At 43.7% G+C, this 12,100-nt stretch overlaps 1 protein-coding gene across 1 annotated transcript in view; it reads left to right on the top strand.

The window, feature by feature from the left end:
- The first annotated feature begins 364 nt into the window (after positions 1–364).
- Positions 365–12,100, top strand: part of SVIL (supervillin) — a 101,910-nt gene continuing 90,174 nt past the window's right edge. The window contains exons 1-2 of the mRNA XM_065873054.1: positions 365–415; positions 5,948–6,039. The gene's annotated coding sequence lies outside the window, so the exon portion shown is untranslated. The remainder of the gene's footprint in view (positions 416–5,947; positions 6,040–12,100) is intronic.

Below are 12,100 nucleotides of genomic sequence, written 5' to 3'. Positions count from 1 at the left end.
CCTGAGGATAATATCCATGTTTTTCAGTATTTAATTGCTTTGAGTTACTCTTGTAGCCATAGAGAATTTAAATGATAGCATTGAACTATGCCAGAATTTTTTTTTTTAACCCATGGAGTATCTTGGCTACTATCAACCAAAACCAAAACCAAAAATACTTGCCTAAGCAAAATGTATGTGGTGGAATTTGATTCATAAAGGTGTCCTTTTTGTATTCACATTTCTGGTTCATGGTTTCCTTTTTCTTAAATGCTCTCAAAGGGAGGCTGAAGAATTTTTTTTCCCATTGGAGTGTTTTCTTTTGGTCTTAACTGACTGTGTGGGTATTTCAATCTTATATTATTTCTTTCCCCTTAGATTTGAACAAGAAAAACGTAAGCCTTGCTGGATTCCCACGTCAAAGAATAGTTCCAAGGTAAAGTAGTCTTTGCTCAAGGAATCTTAAGTTTTGAAGATTTGTAAGAGCTTTTGAAATTATTCTCCTACATTCCTAATTCATGAGTTTTAAATGTTTGAAAAAAAAAATGTTTTTTTCCCCAGAGTTTGACTCGTTAAAACATGCGAAGCGAGCTGACTTAGTACACTCAGCTAGCAAAGATTCTTTTTGTGTTTAATGCCTTTTATGGGAACTATTTGCAAAACCGGCTATTGGTATCTCTATAATTACAAACTTGTCAAGGGCTATTATCTTTTCTGTCTCACACCTGCCTCTAAGCATGGGATGTCCTTATCGCAGTCTATCCCTCCAGTAAGGGAGCTCTTCATTTTTTAAGAAAGGATCTAGCCTGTTCCTCCTCTCTCTCTCCCTTCCTTCTGCCCTTTCTTCTCCCCTTACTTCCCTCCCTCCACCCATCCACCCACTCCCCTGTCCAGGTGAGTTCTTGCTGCCTGGTCTCTTAACCTTTCTGCACTTCAATTCCATTGGCTGCAGGATGTTATGGGTGCTAATCTGATTTACCTGATGCAGTACATCATAACTGATATGAGATAATACAAAAATTAAAAGTTTGTACCAAACAAGGCAGCTGTATCTCAGGTGCCTCCTGGTACATCGCTGTCCCTAACGGGTTTTGAGATTTTCAATTAGAGGCACAAAATAACTATCTCTTACACAGCCAGGTGTGGCTTTCAACATACACTTTATTATGCTAGAAGGACCCAACCCAGATCTACCCCTCATTCCACACGGATGTGCTTGTTCCTAATGTGTTATGTAAGACATCGTTTCTTTCCTTGAAAAGTCTGTATCTCAGTAGCATCGGGATAAACAGTTGTGTCACCGCTGTCCTCGTCAGGCGGAGCCTGGCTCTGTGTTTGAAAATGTTAGCATTGGCCTTAGTGAACGCACTGGACGGGGTAAAGCTTTGATGAATTGCGTGCACATCTTGGCGTCAGGTGGGGAGGCAGAGTTATCAGTAAGGTTGTCTTACCTGACTCATGAAATCTCACTCTTGTGGTGCTTGACACAATCTCCCGTATTTCTCATCTTCTCCATCTTTTTAATAGAAGCTAAGGCTTATGTCTTAGTTCGTCCAGGCTACCATTGACTGGGTGGCTGATAAACAATAGAAATTTATTTCTCACATCCAGAGGCTGGAAGTCCAAGATCAGGGTGCACCGCGGTGGGGTGAGGGTCCTCTTCCGGGTTGTCCACTGCTGATTTCTTATATCTGCTCTTAGTGGAATGGGCCAGGGAGCTCTCTGGGTTTCTTTTTATAAGGGCGCTAATCTCTTTCATGAGGGCTCCACCGTGATGACCTAATCACCTTCCAAAGGCCCCACCTCCTAATACTATCACCTTTGGGTGTCAGGATTTCAACCTATGGATTTGGGGGAACACAGACATTCAGGCCACAGCAGCTTCATTCCCGATACGTCCCTAGCAGGTTGGTTTAGCTGTAATAGACCTAATAAGTGACTAAGAGAATGGAACAACAGGAAGGGAGTTGGGAAGGAGAAGTATGAACTATGAATGCAGGTCAGTCACTTCAGTGGAGAGGGACTCAGAGGACACAGCCGTTCTAAAACGGTGTTATTTCACGTGTACCTATTAAAACAGTGGCCCCCTTGCTATGCTCCTAAGTGTAAACTGGGCTGGAAATACAAGAACCTGCCTCCTTCAAAGAAATCTAGTCACCCAGACACCAGAGGTGAGAATACGAGGTAATGGATTTCATCTGTCTTGTAACTTAAACTGCAATAGAAGAGTGAGCAGATGTCGGGGAGCCCTTCACTGTGTGGATATGCTGAACAGTTACTGTAATACTGTATCCCACGTTGTGTAAAAGATAGGAGGTAATGACAGCAGGATATCCTGCTCTCACTTTAATAAAATTTCCCCTTGTTGCTATTGCTGGGCATTTAAGTAGGTTAATGGGACACATTAAAAAAAAATTATCATGGAAGCAAAGGGCAAGCTCTTTTTAGATTACTGAAGCAGACGGAAAGAGCTAGAAGCATGAAAATAATTAGTCATGAAGAGTGAGCTCCATTTCAGAGGAGATGAAGGTAAATAAGACATATTAAAGGTGTTTCTTCATACTAGAAGCTTTTGAAATTATAATTCCAAAAAATGAAGACTGTAGCATGTCTTCATTATATATGGAGAGATAGTTTCATGCTGAAATAGAGGATCCCACCTGGAGCTGTGGCAACCCACCAAGACCCACAGAGGTTGTCCAGGCGGAGACCCCTGGTCCCCGGGTGGGTGACGATGAGGAAGAAAGCAACCCAGCATCCAAAACTTAGGTTTGGAGTCGCCAGCTGAAGATGGGCTCCACCAGTGAGGCTGCTCTGGGTGCCTCTGATTCAGAAAAGCAAGAGGACGCGCTGTTAGGACTTTGGGGGAGGGGCGGCCTTTGTAAGTGTCTCACCGGCCGTGGTGATCAGAAGGGGTGACTCATTCATGAAGAGTCCATACTTCTTTACCAGCGTGTCTTGCAAGCATTTTCGCTGCTGCCTCATACCCTCAGGCGTCGAAAGTCCAGGGCAGAGACGTGACCTTTTTCAAAACCTGGTTCCACGTCGATTTGGGGGATCTTGTGTCAGTCACAGCTCTGTGACAATCTCAAGTCAGGGTCATTGGTTCCGACCCATCCTCCTTATTCGTTCGACCTGCTCATCTGCTTCCTCAGAAGTTAGCAGCCGTTTGGTGGACACAGGAGAGAGAGGCAGTAGAAGCAAGAACAAAATGTGACGATGACATGTGGATTCCAATGAGAAAAGTTTAGCTCGAAGATGGAGACTTGAAAAATGGAATACTTCATACGCAGGCAAACATACACATATTTTCATACGTGCATGCCAGGTGGGCAAAGGTAATAAGGAGAGATGCTTTCCCAATTATATGTTATTCTAAAGAAGAAAGGAGGAGAGGAAGAAAGGAAGGAAGGGAGGGAGAAAGCAAGCTTATAACTGATGTGATTGAATACGTGCCCTTCTAATTAGTCTCAGTATCTCTAACGCTGTTTGCCCCATCACATCAGCAGTGTATAAAATGTGTACGTAAAACACTTCAGAGCGAGTCATACTAGACATCTGAAATATTTTACTGGAGCCATTCCTTCATTCATTCCCTATACGTTTATTGATTTTTAAAAAATATTCTTAAAATCAGTAATTGAAAGTGAGCCACTTGTAATATGTTCTGTAAATAGGAAAACAGGGTAACACGAGAGAAAATAACAGAGGTGCATAATATAGACTCGGCTCTGGTGGGACAGACACTGGGTCAGAGGGTTCTTTCTTAAGGAAACAACCTTAAACTGAGGCCCAGACCAGAAGCAGGACTCAGCCAGGATGGAAGGAAGCAGGAGAGGTGAGAATTCACACGGAAACAGCATTTCCAGTGAACCACGCGAGGAGGCCGGAGAGATTTTCCTAATGTGCTCCTGGTTTTCCATTGGTTTCTGACCACCTGTAAGAGGCTGTCCTTCCCATCGGCACAAACACATTTGTAGTTTGTTTCAAGAAAGTAAGTGTGCGTGAAGCCAGGGGTGTAGGGTGATGGCTTGTGAACCCCACTCTGTAAAAGTTTAACTAGGGGGTAGTTTCTTAGTCTTTATTAGCGGCTTCATCGAGCTTTTTGATGAGCAGATGAAAGGGGAAAAGTAGAAACACACACGTTTATTTTTGAAAATATGAGATAATACATTTGTACCCCAAGGTTAGTGGCTACAGGACCTGACTGTTTCAGGGGCTGCCTCATTTCACTGTAATACAGGATTTTTTCCCTGAGATTTTCATTTCCCAAAGACAGTACAGAACTTCTTCCGGATATTCCAAGCATTTAAACAGTCAGTTCAAATAGCGTGCCATTCCTCAAGTAGGGTACCTTTCTGCAGTTGTTCAGATTTTTAAGTTTAGACTACATCATACCTCTGATAAAAACACTGAGAACGGTCACTGCGTTACGATTCACTCTTGAGAAGTCAGGGCTAATTCCTAGTTTCTGACCTCGGCAGGTGTCTTAGGATCTTCAGGCCAACTGGAGTGTGCTTTACAAACACTACTCATTCTCAAGTCTCTTGATGTGAACGTGGCACTCATCACCCATTCCCATTCCACATTTATAAGCAATAACTAAGGTTTGAGATGAGCTTGGCTCTAGGAAGACGGGATGGCCATATTTTGGAATGTGCAGGCGATCCTTGAAATTTAATTTAACTTACGTATGGGATGTAGGTAATCCACGCGCCCCCTCACATGGCACGCACAGCACTTCCTCAGTCTCCCCTCGGGCCTCTGTGGACACGCACCCTTGCCAGGCACAAGCACAGACAGGGGACCGTCAACAGGGAAGGTCGGCTTCGCGCTGGGTGTGTCTGCAGACCTGTTGCCGCCTCTCCAGAGGTGATCGTGTCGCTGGGGAAGATGGGTTTCCTGTTTCCCTAGGTTCGTTTTCTTCCTGCGAGGCAGCAGCTCTGTCTCGCCGAGCTCCAGCCACGTCCCCACGGAGACCTTGAACTTGTGGGTACTGAGTCTTGGGGCGACGGCACACAGTGTAGGAGCCTGAGCGAGATGTGCGCCTCATGTACTGTTCTCGCCGCATGGGCAAAGCCTCGAACGGTTTCGTGATCCGGAAGCCGAGGCTGACAGTAGTTCCGGGGGTGTTGGGACTGGCTCGCACCCCTCTCCCCCAGCGAGTGTGCCCCCGTCACTGAGCCACGGGGGAGCTGGGAGAGTGGCAGTGCCAGGGGAGGGGAGTGTTTACGCTACCAGCCAATGCTGCCCAACAGGTGCTTTGCGGGGCTGCGGGCAGGGTGGGCGGAGGAGGGAGTCGGCTGTTAAGCCTGCACCGGCACAGCGCTCAGGAGGTCACACCCCAGAGGGTCTTGTGAAGCTAGCTCCTACCCGGGATGGCTTCCTGTAGAAGGCAAGTGCGAAGCAAGCGCTCAGTTCCTTTCTTCGTCTCCCCTTTTCGATTCTTGTTTTTCCCAGACAAGTTTTCATCAACCTTTCAGACCTCTTCACCATGCTTTGATTTCTTGTTCGTTTGAAGGCATTTGTTCCTTTGATTTCAACCCAGAGGAAAGCATGTAGATCACCTAGACAAGCTGCTGATCTTCTGAGGAAGGCTGTAGCACAGAGAGGTTGAATGAGTAATCCAAGCTTGCACAGCTCTTGGTGACTCTTGAAGAGGTGGTCGGTCTGAACCAAGGCATTGGACTCCCAGCGCAGCCATGTTTCCACCCCCCTAGGCCACGCCCCCGCCTATGCCGATGTGATTATCTAGCTGCACCCAGAAATCATATTAGCAAAATCATAAATAATTGAGAAAAGGTACCAGTTAACTCCCCCAAACAAAACTGTTCACTTGTGATCTACACACACATGTTTAACTATGTATAACAGTAGCATAATGTTTACATTCTGCACTGTTTGGGTTCATATCAGATACCGGGGTTTAAAATGACTTTAAACATTTTCTTAATGGAATTCTTTTTAGCTTTCAGGAAGAGTTCTTGCTTGAAGACAAAGAACCGCTTGCTAACCACAAAAGAGGAATCGATGCTCAGCTTTTAGCTGCCCTCCCTAAAGGTGAGGCTTCTAGATGGTTGACAAGTGTCCAGTGTGTATAAGTGTTGTGTGACCTGACTTTCTTGAAGGAGGCCCCTACGCTGACCTCCAGCTCTGCTCTCCTCTGTGCACCTTTCTGTCTCTTCCAGGAATCAACCTCAAAGTACCTCTCTTGTTGCATGGTTAGACCTCACCTTTCCACAAGTTCCCTCCTTTCGCTTCAGGCAACCCTAGGTTTTCACTGGAGGCTGGTGCCGAGGATGAGAGCGGGCTTCTAGAATCAGCCTCACCTCATCTCTCTCCTACCTTTCACCTTCTCCACGGGTGGTGGGTTCCGCTCATTTGCCCATTTCTTCTCCACCCCTTCCCACTGCTTCCAGCCCCTGACGCTTTCCAGTGCTAGGAAAGGCATTTACACTTGATATCTCGCAGCTCCCAACTGGGGTACACACTGGGCAAGCAGTGCAGACTGCATCGGAAACATCTCTCTTCTCACCCAAGTAGGTACTCACACGTTTGGCGAATTCGTATGTTCATTGGGTTAGACGCATAAGCAGTCACATACGTGCATCAGCCACCAGCCCATGTGCCTAGTTCTGCCCGTGAGATGACGTGAACGTTACCTGGACTTCGTTTCTACCAGATGTAACACTGACGCAGGGGAGTGCCAGCTCACAAGCTGTCTTCATCCCAGATGAGCTGCGTAACCCTTACTTCAGAGGAAGCAGCTTTTCCAGCAATCCCACTCCTGGGCATATGCCCAGAAAAGAGGAAAACTCTAATTCAAAAAGATTCCGGCACCCCTGTGTTCATAGCAGCTCTATTTACAGTAGCCAAGACATGGAAGTGACCTAAATGTCCATTGACAGAGGAGTGGATAAAGAAGATGCAGTACATACATACGATGGAATACTACTCGGCCATAAAAAAGAATGAAATAATGCCATTTGCAGTAACATGCCTGGGCCTAGAGATGATCATACGAAGTGAAGTCAGACAGAGAAAGACAAATATCAGATATCGCTTATATGTGGAATCTAAACACTGATACAAATGAACTTATTTACAAAACAGACTCACAGACGTAGAAAACAAACTTATGGTTACCAAAGGGGAAAGCAGGGGTGGGGGGTGGGGATAAATTAGGAGTTTGGAGTTAATAGATACACACTACTATATATGAAATAGATAAACAACAAGGACCTATAGCACAGGGAACTATATTCAGTATCTTGTAGTAACCTATGATAGAAAAGCATCTGCAAAGTCATATATATATATGACTGAATCACTTTGCTGTACACCTGACACATTGTAAATCAACTCTACAACTATACTTCAATAAAAAATAAGTTAAAAAAAGAAGAAACAGCTTTGGTGAGAAGTCAGAATTTTTTTCTATTCTGAAAAAAAACAAAACCAAAAAAAAGCAGCAACAAAACACATGAGATCAAGCCCAGAAGAAATTAGACCAGAAAAAAAATAGTCTTTTAATAGAAACGAAATCCAGTTTATACAGGCCCACTGGCAAATTTGCATGTATCATTAGGAACTGAGTGGGTCGTACGCCCGGACACAGGGTGACAAAGATGGATACTTGAAGGACCCCAGGGATCTGGCCCGGTGGAAACAAACAGGGAAAATTTTTCAGTTTTCAAGTACTTAACAACACTGTCAGCTGAAATGGAGGCTTATTCTATGTTGCTCCGGAGGCCAAAGTTAAGAAGAATGTCTAGAATTACAAGGAGGCGGGTGAAATTTTGTGGGAGAAGGAAAATTCTGATAGTCCATAGTACGTCGAAGTGAAATGCACTGCGTTGTGATCTCATTCGTTCTGCGTTAACTGTTCAAGTCAGGTCATAAGCCACGTAGTCAAGGGTAGGACAGATGCCGTGAAGGGTTCCCACCTGGAACCCCAAGTATGAAATGGAAAGGTCCTTCTGATTTTTTAAGACTGTTCGTGAAAGACAAACTCAATTTAATCTGAGCCAAATGTAAAAGTCTATGAAGACGATCAAAGCAAAGAATAAGAATGAACGACTTGATTTTAGCGATAGCTTAGACTTGACTGATTATAAAGCTAAAGTTTTCCCTCTTCCTCTCTCCCCTGCCCCCAGCTCCTTGATGAATAATAGACAATATTAAGATCATAAAAATTAAGAACAGTATGAGAGCCTAGATTCCTTAAGCTTCAACGACTTGGAACTCTACATATATCAAAAATTTTAAATGCATAAGCTTATTAACCAGTTTAATTAAACATGTTACCATAATTGGTAATAAAAATCATGATTTTCACCAATCAAAGATCATTAACTTTATGTACTCACCAGATTTATGTTTCTAAGTTAACAAGGCCTTTAAAACATGCTTTTAAAGTGTCAGAGTCCCTGTTCCCCTGAATTTCGTCTAAATTCCCGTAGTCTTATTTTACAGTCTTTACTGTTTCTCAGTTTGGGCAGGCATGGTCGCAAAGACCCAGGTATAACCAGTGAACTTTCCACTTCCACGTTTGTTATTCTCCCGGTTCTTAGCAATAGCAGGTTAAAAGTAGGAATTGATTGTGACTTTTAGTGGCATGGAGTTACATGTATGTTTATAAGTTTACAGAAGTCTCTTCCTGTTCATTTAGTGAGGGGTTTTTGCTTCCGTGAAATTGAGCTCTAAAATGATCATTGATTTTTCTGTAAGGAACTTCCTTTAACTGTGTGTCACAAACAGGTAATCAAGGGATTAAGACGCTTTACCTGTGTAAAACTTATCATATTAAAATAGATTTTCCATTAAGGAATTATGAAATGGACCAAATATATGACTCTCCTTTTTTTTTAACAGTTTCACTGAGACGTCATTCCTATACCATACAATGCATCCATTTAAAGTGAGCAGTTCAGTGGCTTTTGGTAGAGTCACATAATCGTGCATTGATCGGCAGAGTCAATTTTAGAACATTTTTATTTTCCCCAAAAAAACCCTTCTCTTAGCCATCAGGTCTCCCCCTCATTCCTCTAGGTGCGTGATGACTTATTTTAGAAGTCGCTGGTCTTTATATTAGTGGCTGCCATCCACATGTAAAAGTTAAAGGGGATTTACTCCTGGAGAAGAAAGAGAAGTCTTCAGAATATTCTGGATCTGGCCTGTGGTATCAAATGCAGGCAGGGAGAGAGCTGTTCCTGGCAGTCCCCCTGCCACTTACACTTCTTTGGAAGATTCTGCTGTACTCAGGCTTGGGAGACTGAACTCAACAATAACTTGACCAGAAAGCCTGTTCTCAGAACTAACTGAAGAAACCATGTTTCCTAAAAAAAGCACCTAACAGAACCAATCATCCTGAGTATTGGTATTCTATATTATTACAAAGTATATGAGGCAGTTAAATATTTTTTATAAAGTATTATAGCCCTGATGTCAAAGTCCCTTAAACTGCCTTACTTGGAAAATGACCAACCCAAGGCCCAGCCGAAATAACTGAAGAACTAGACTCACAGAGTCCGTATTGTGAGACAAGGGCAGCGGACTAAAATCCCAGGTGTAAAGGGTAGAAGTCTCAATGCACTTGAAAGCGAAGTAGAAAATTTGTTACAACAGAAGTTAGATCAGCTGTGCTAGTTTCTCTCTGGATTTATGTTGATGAATATCACTGTTTTCTGAACCATGTTTTAGTTATATACATATGACACAGCATACCATCAATTGAATTATGGCTTTTGCATCTAATTTTTAAAAAATTCTTATTCCTTGTTTTGAGGAAATAGACACTGAAAAATTTAGAGGTAAAAAGGGCATCAGGCTGCAGCCTACTCTTAAATGATTCAGAAAGATTAATATGTAAATATGTGCATTTGTACGCATGTGTATATACACAAAAATGTACATATGGAGAGAGAAAAAGAGGGTCAAAAACTCAATCAAATGTAGTGACAAATGTTAACGTATGAAAGATGTCTTTTAATTTTTCTGAGTCTGAAATTATATAAAAATTTTAAAGGAAGGAAACCTTTTGGGAGATTATAAATAATAATAAACTATATTCAGGACTGGCAGAAGATAACAATGATAGAAGAGTCCGTGGTCTCTATACCTGATCCATGGAGTGATGACATGTTTCCACAGTCGGGGCAATTCCCATGGTTTTTTAGTATTAGCTTCTTTTCCAGTGTTTTATAATACACCCAACCAAAACTCGGGAGGGGGGCTGCCTAATAAGGACTGCACGTGCCCGTATGAAGGTGTTCTGTTTCCTGGAAAGGAATGAAAAAAGTGCACATACACATCAGCCATTGAAATAAAGCATCCTTCTCTTTTATACAACCGACATGTTTTCACATGGAATAGGTATACCTGAGTAATTACGTTACATGTGTGTTTTACTAAGTTTGCTTTTAAATGGTAGACTTGGAGAAGGGAAACCAAACTCCAGATGTCTCTCTGTTCCTTCTTCTTGCCTTCCACACCATTTCTTTTCTCTGTTGTCTCGTGTCTGTAGCAGTGAGGCAGGTCTTGGTCCTCAAGAATTAATTTGTTAGAAAGAATAGACGGAGAGGTAACTTATTTACTGGAGGGATTTTTTATTTTCCTAGAAGATTCACTGTAGATTTCCACGAAGAATTAACAAGCTCGCGGGCCCATTTAAAGTATAGCTTGGTTTATGACCTTATTTTGTTCCCCAGTAAATGATCAGGGACACTGCTCTAAGCCACACTTCCTCCAAAGGCAGGAGGTACCATGGTCACCAAACCCTTGCCTTTTACAGCAAACACGAGAAGCCAGACGCCCACCCCCAGCTACTGGTGCCTGTGAAGGCCACTGGACGGACAGACTTGTGAAGCCAACTGTCCTTTGAAAACAGTCAGTCCAGCTAACTGTTCAGGTGGCCGTCATTTAAAAACAAGTTAATAAATAGAAAGATGGCTGGTATCTCTGAACACAGTCAAAGGACAGTATAAAAGTCGTGTGTGCACGCACATGTGAGGTTTTGACTCACTACTAAAAATAACCACTTAGGGACTTCCCTGGTGGTCCAGTGGTTAGGATTCGGGGCTCTCACTGCCGTGGATTGGATTCAGTCCCTGGTCGGGGAACTGAGATCCCACAAGCCACGCGGCAGAGCCAAAAATAAAAATAACCGCTTAAAACAATCCAATGGAAATTGAAGCAGCTGAAAATTAAATTCTGTGCACTCATACCCTATCCTGTGAGTTTCGGCTTTGACTCAGCCTTGCAAATGTTTCGTGGGCCCCAGGGCTGTCACAGCCCTCTGTTCCTAGGACCTCGGTGGGAGCTGGTCAGACGAGCCCTTATGAATTCACGTGATTGAGGAGGACGCGAGGAGAGAGACCTCGATTCTCTGCCAAGTTTGGCCATTTCTCCAGAGAAACCATTGGCCTCTCAGTGCAATATCTCTGTGGCCAGTGTCACGGGAGACCCTCGCAACATGAGTAGGACGCTCGTCGATCTCCCAGCGTTGCCGGGAGAGTAGGGGCCATTACATTTTCCATCGTCCACCTGAATTACAGCCGGGAAGCAAATGTTAAGATTTCCTTCCAGGGAAAGCCTGTAAGGGGAGGCATGGGAACTGGGTTAATCTAAACTGTAGTTGATCAAGGTGTGCAGTCACGCACCGTTAGAAACCCCACCTGGTAGTTACAGATCTCTACAGGTCAGTGATGGGTGACGTAGGAGTGGTGTGAGCTCCTGACCGGTGGGGCTTGCTGGTGGCACATGGGGGTTCATAGTACTTTAGTCTCTACTTTTGCACGTTTGCAGTTTTGCATGATGGAAAGCTTGAACTGCTGTTCTAAACCTAATAAAACTGAAAAACAGGTAGCGAGATTTGTGCTGGCTGGAGAGGGATTCAGGGCTAGGCTTCCTCTGGCTCCCCTGGATGGAATAGAACTCTTATTACTCCATGGTTCTACTTCTTAGACCAGCCTGTGACGTGTGTGTGTGTGTGTGTGTGTGTGTGTGTGTACACGTACTCATCTGGTATCTGCCTCCCCCTCTTATAAGACAGTCTGCAGGAACTCTGTCCGTTTTGTGTATCACTGTTGCGTGGGAGCCATGAATCAATGAATGAACAAAA

Source organism: Phocoena phocoena, chromosome 2 (assembly GCF_963924675.1).
Source record: "Phocoena phocoena chromosome 2, mPhoPho1.1, whole genome shotgun sequence".
Lineage (NCBI taxonomy): Eukaryota > Metazoa > Chordata > Mammalia > Artiodactyla > Phocoenidae > Phocoena > Phocoena phocoena.
This window is presented reverse-complemented; position numbering and strand designations above follow the sequence as displayed.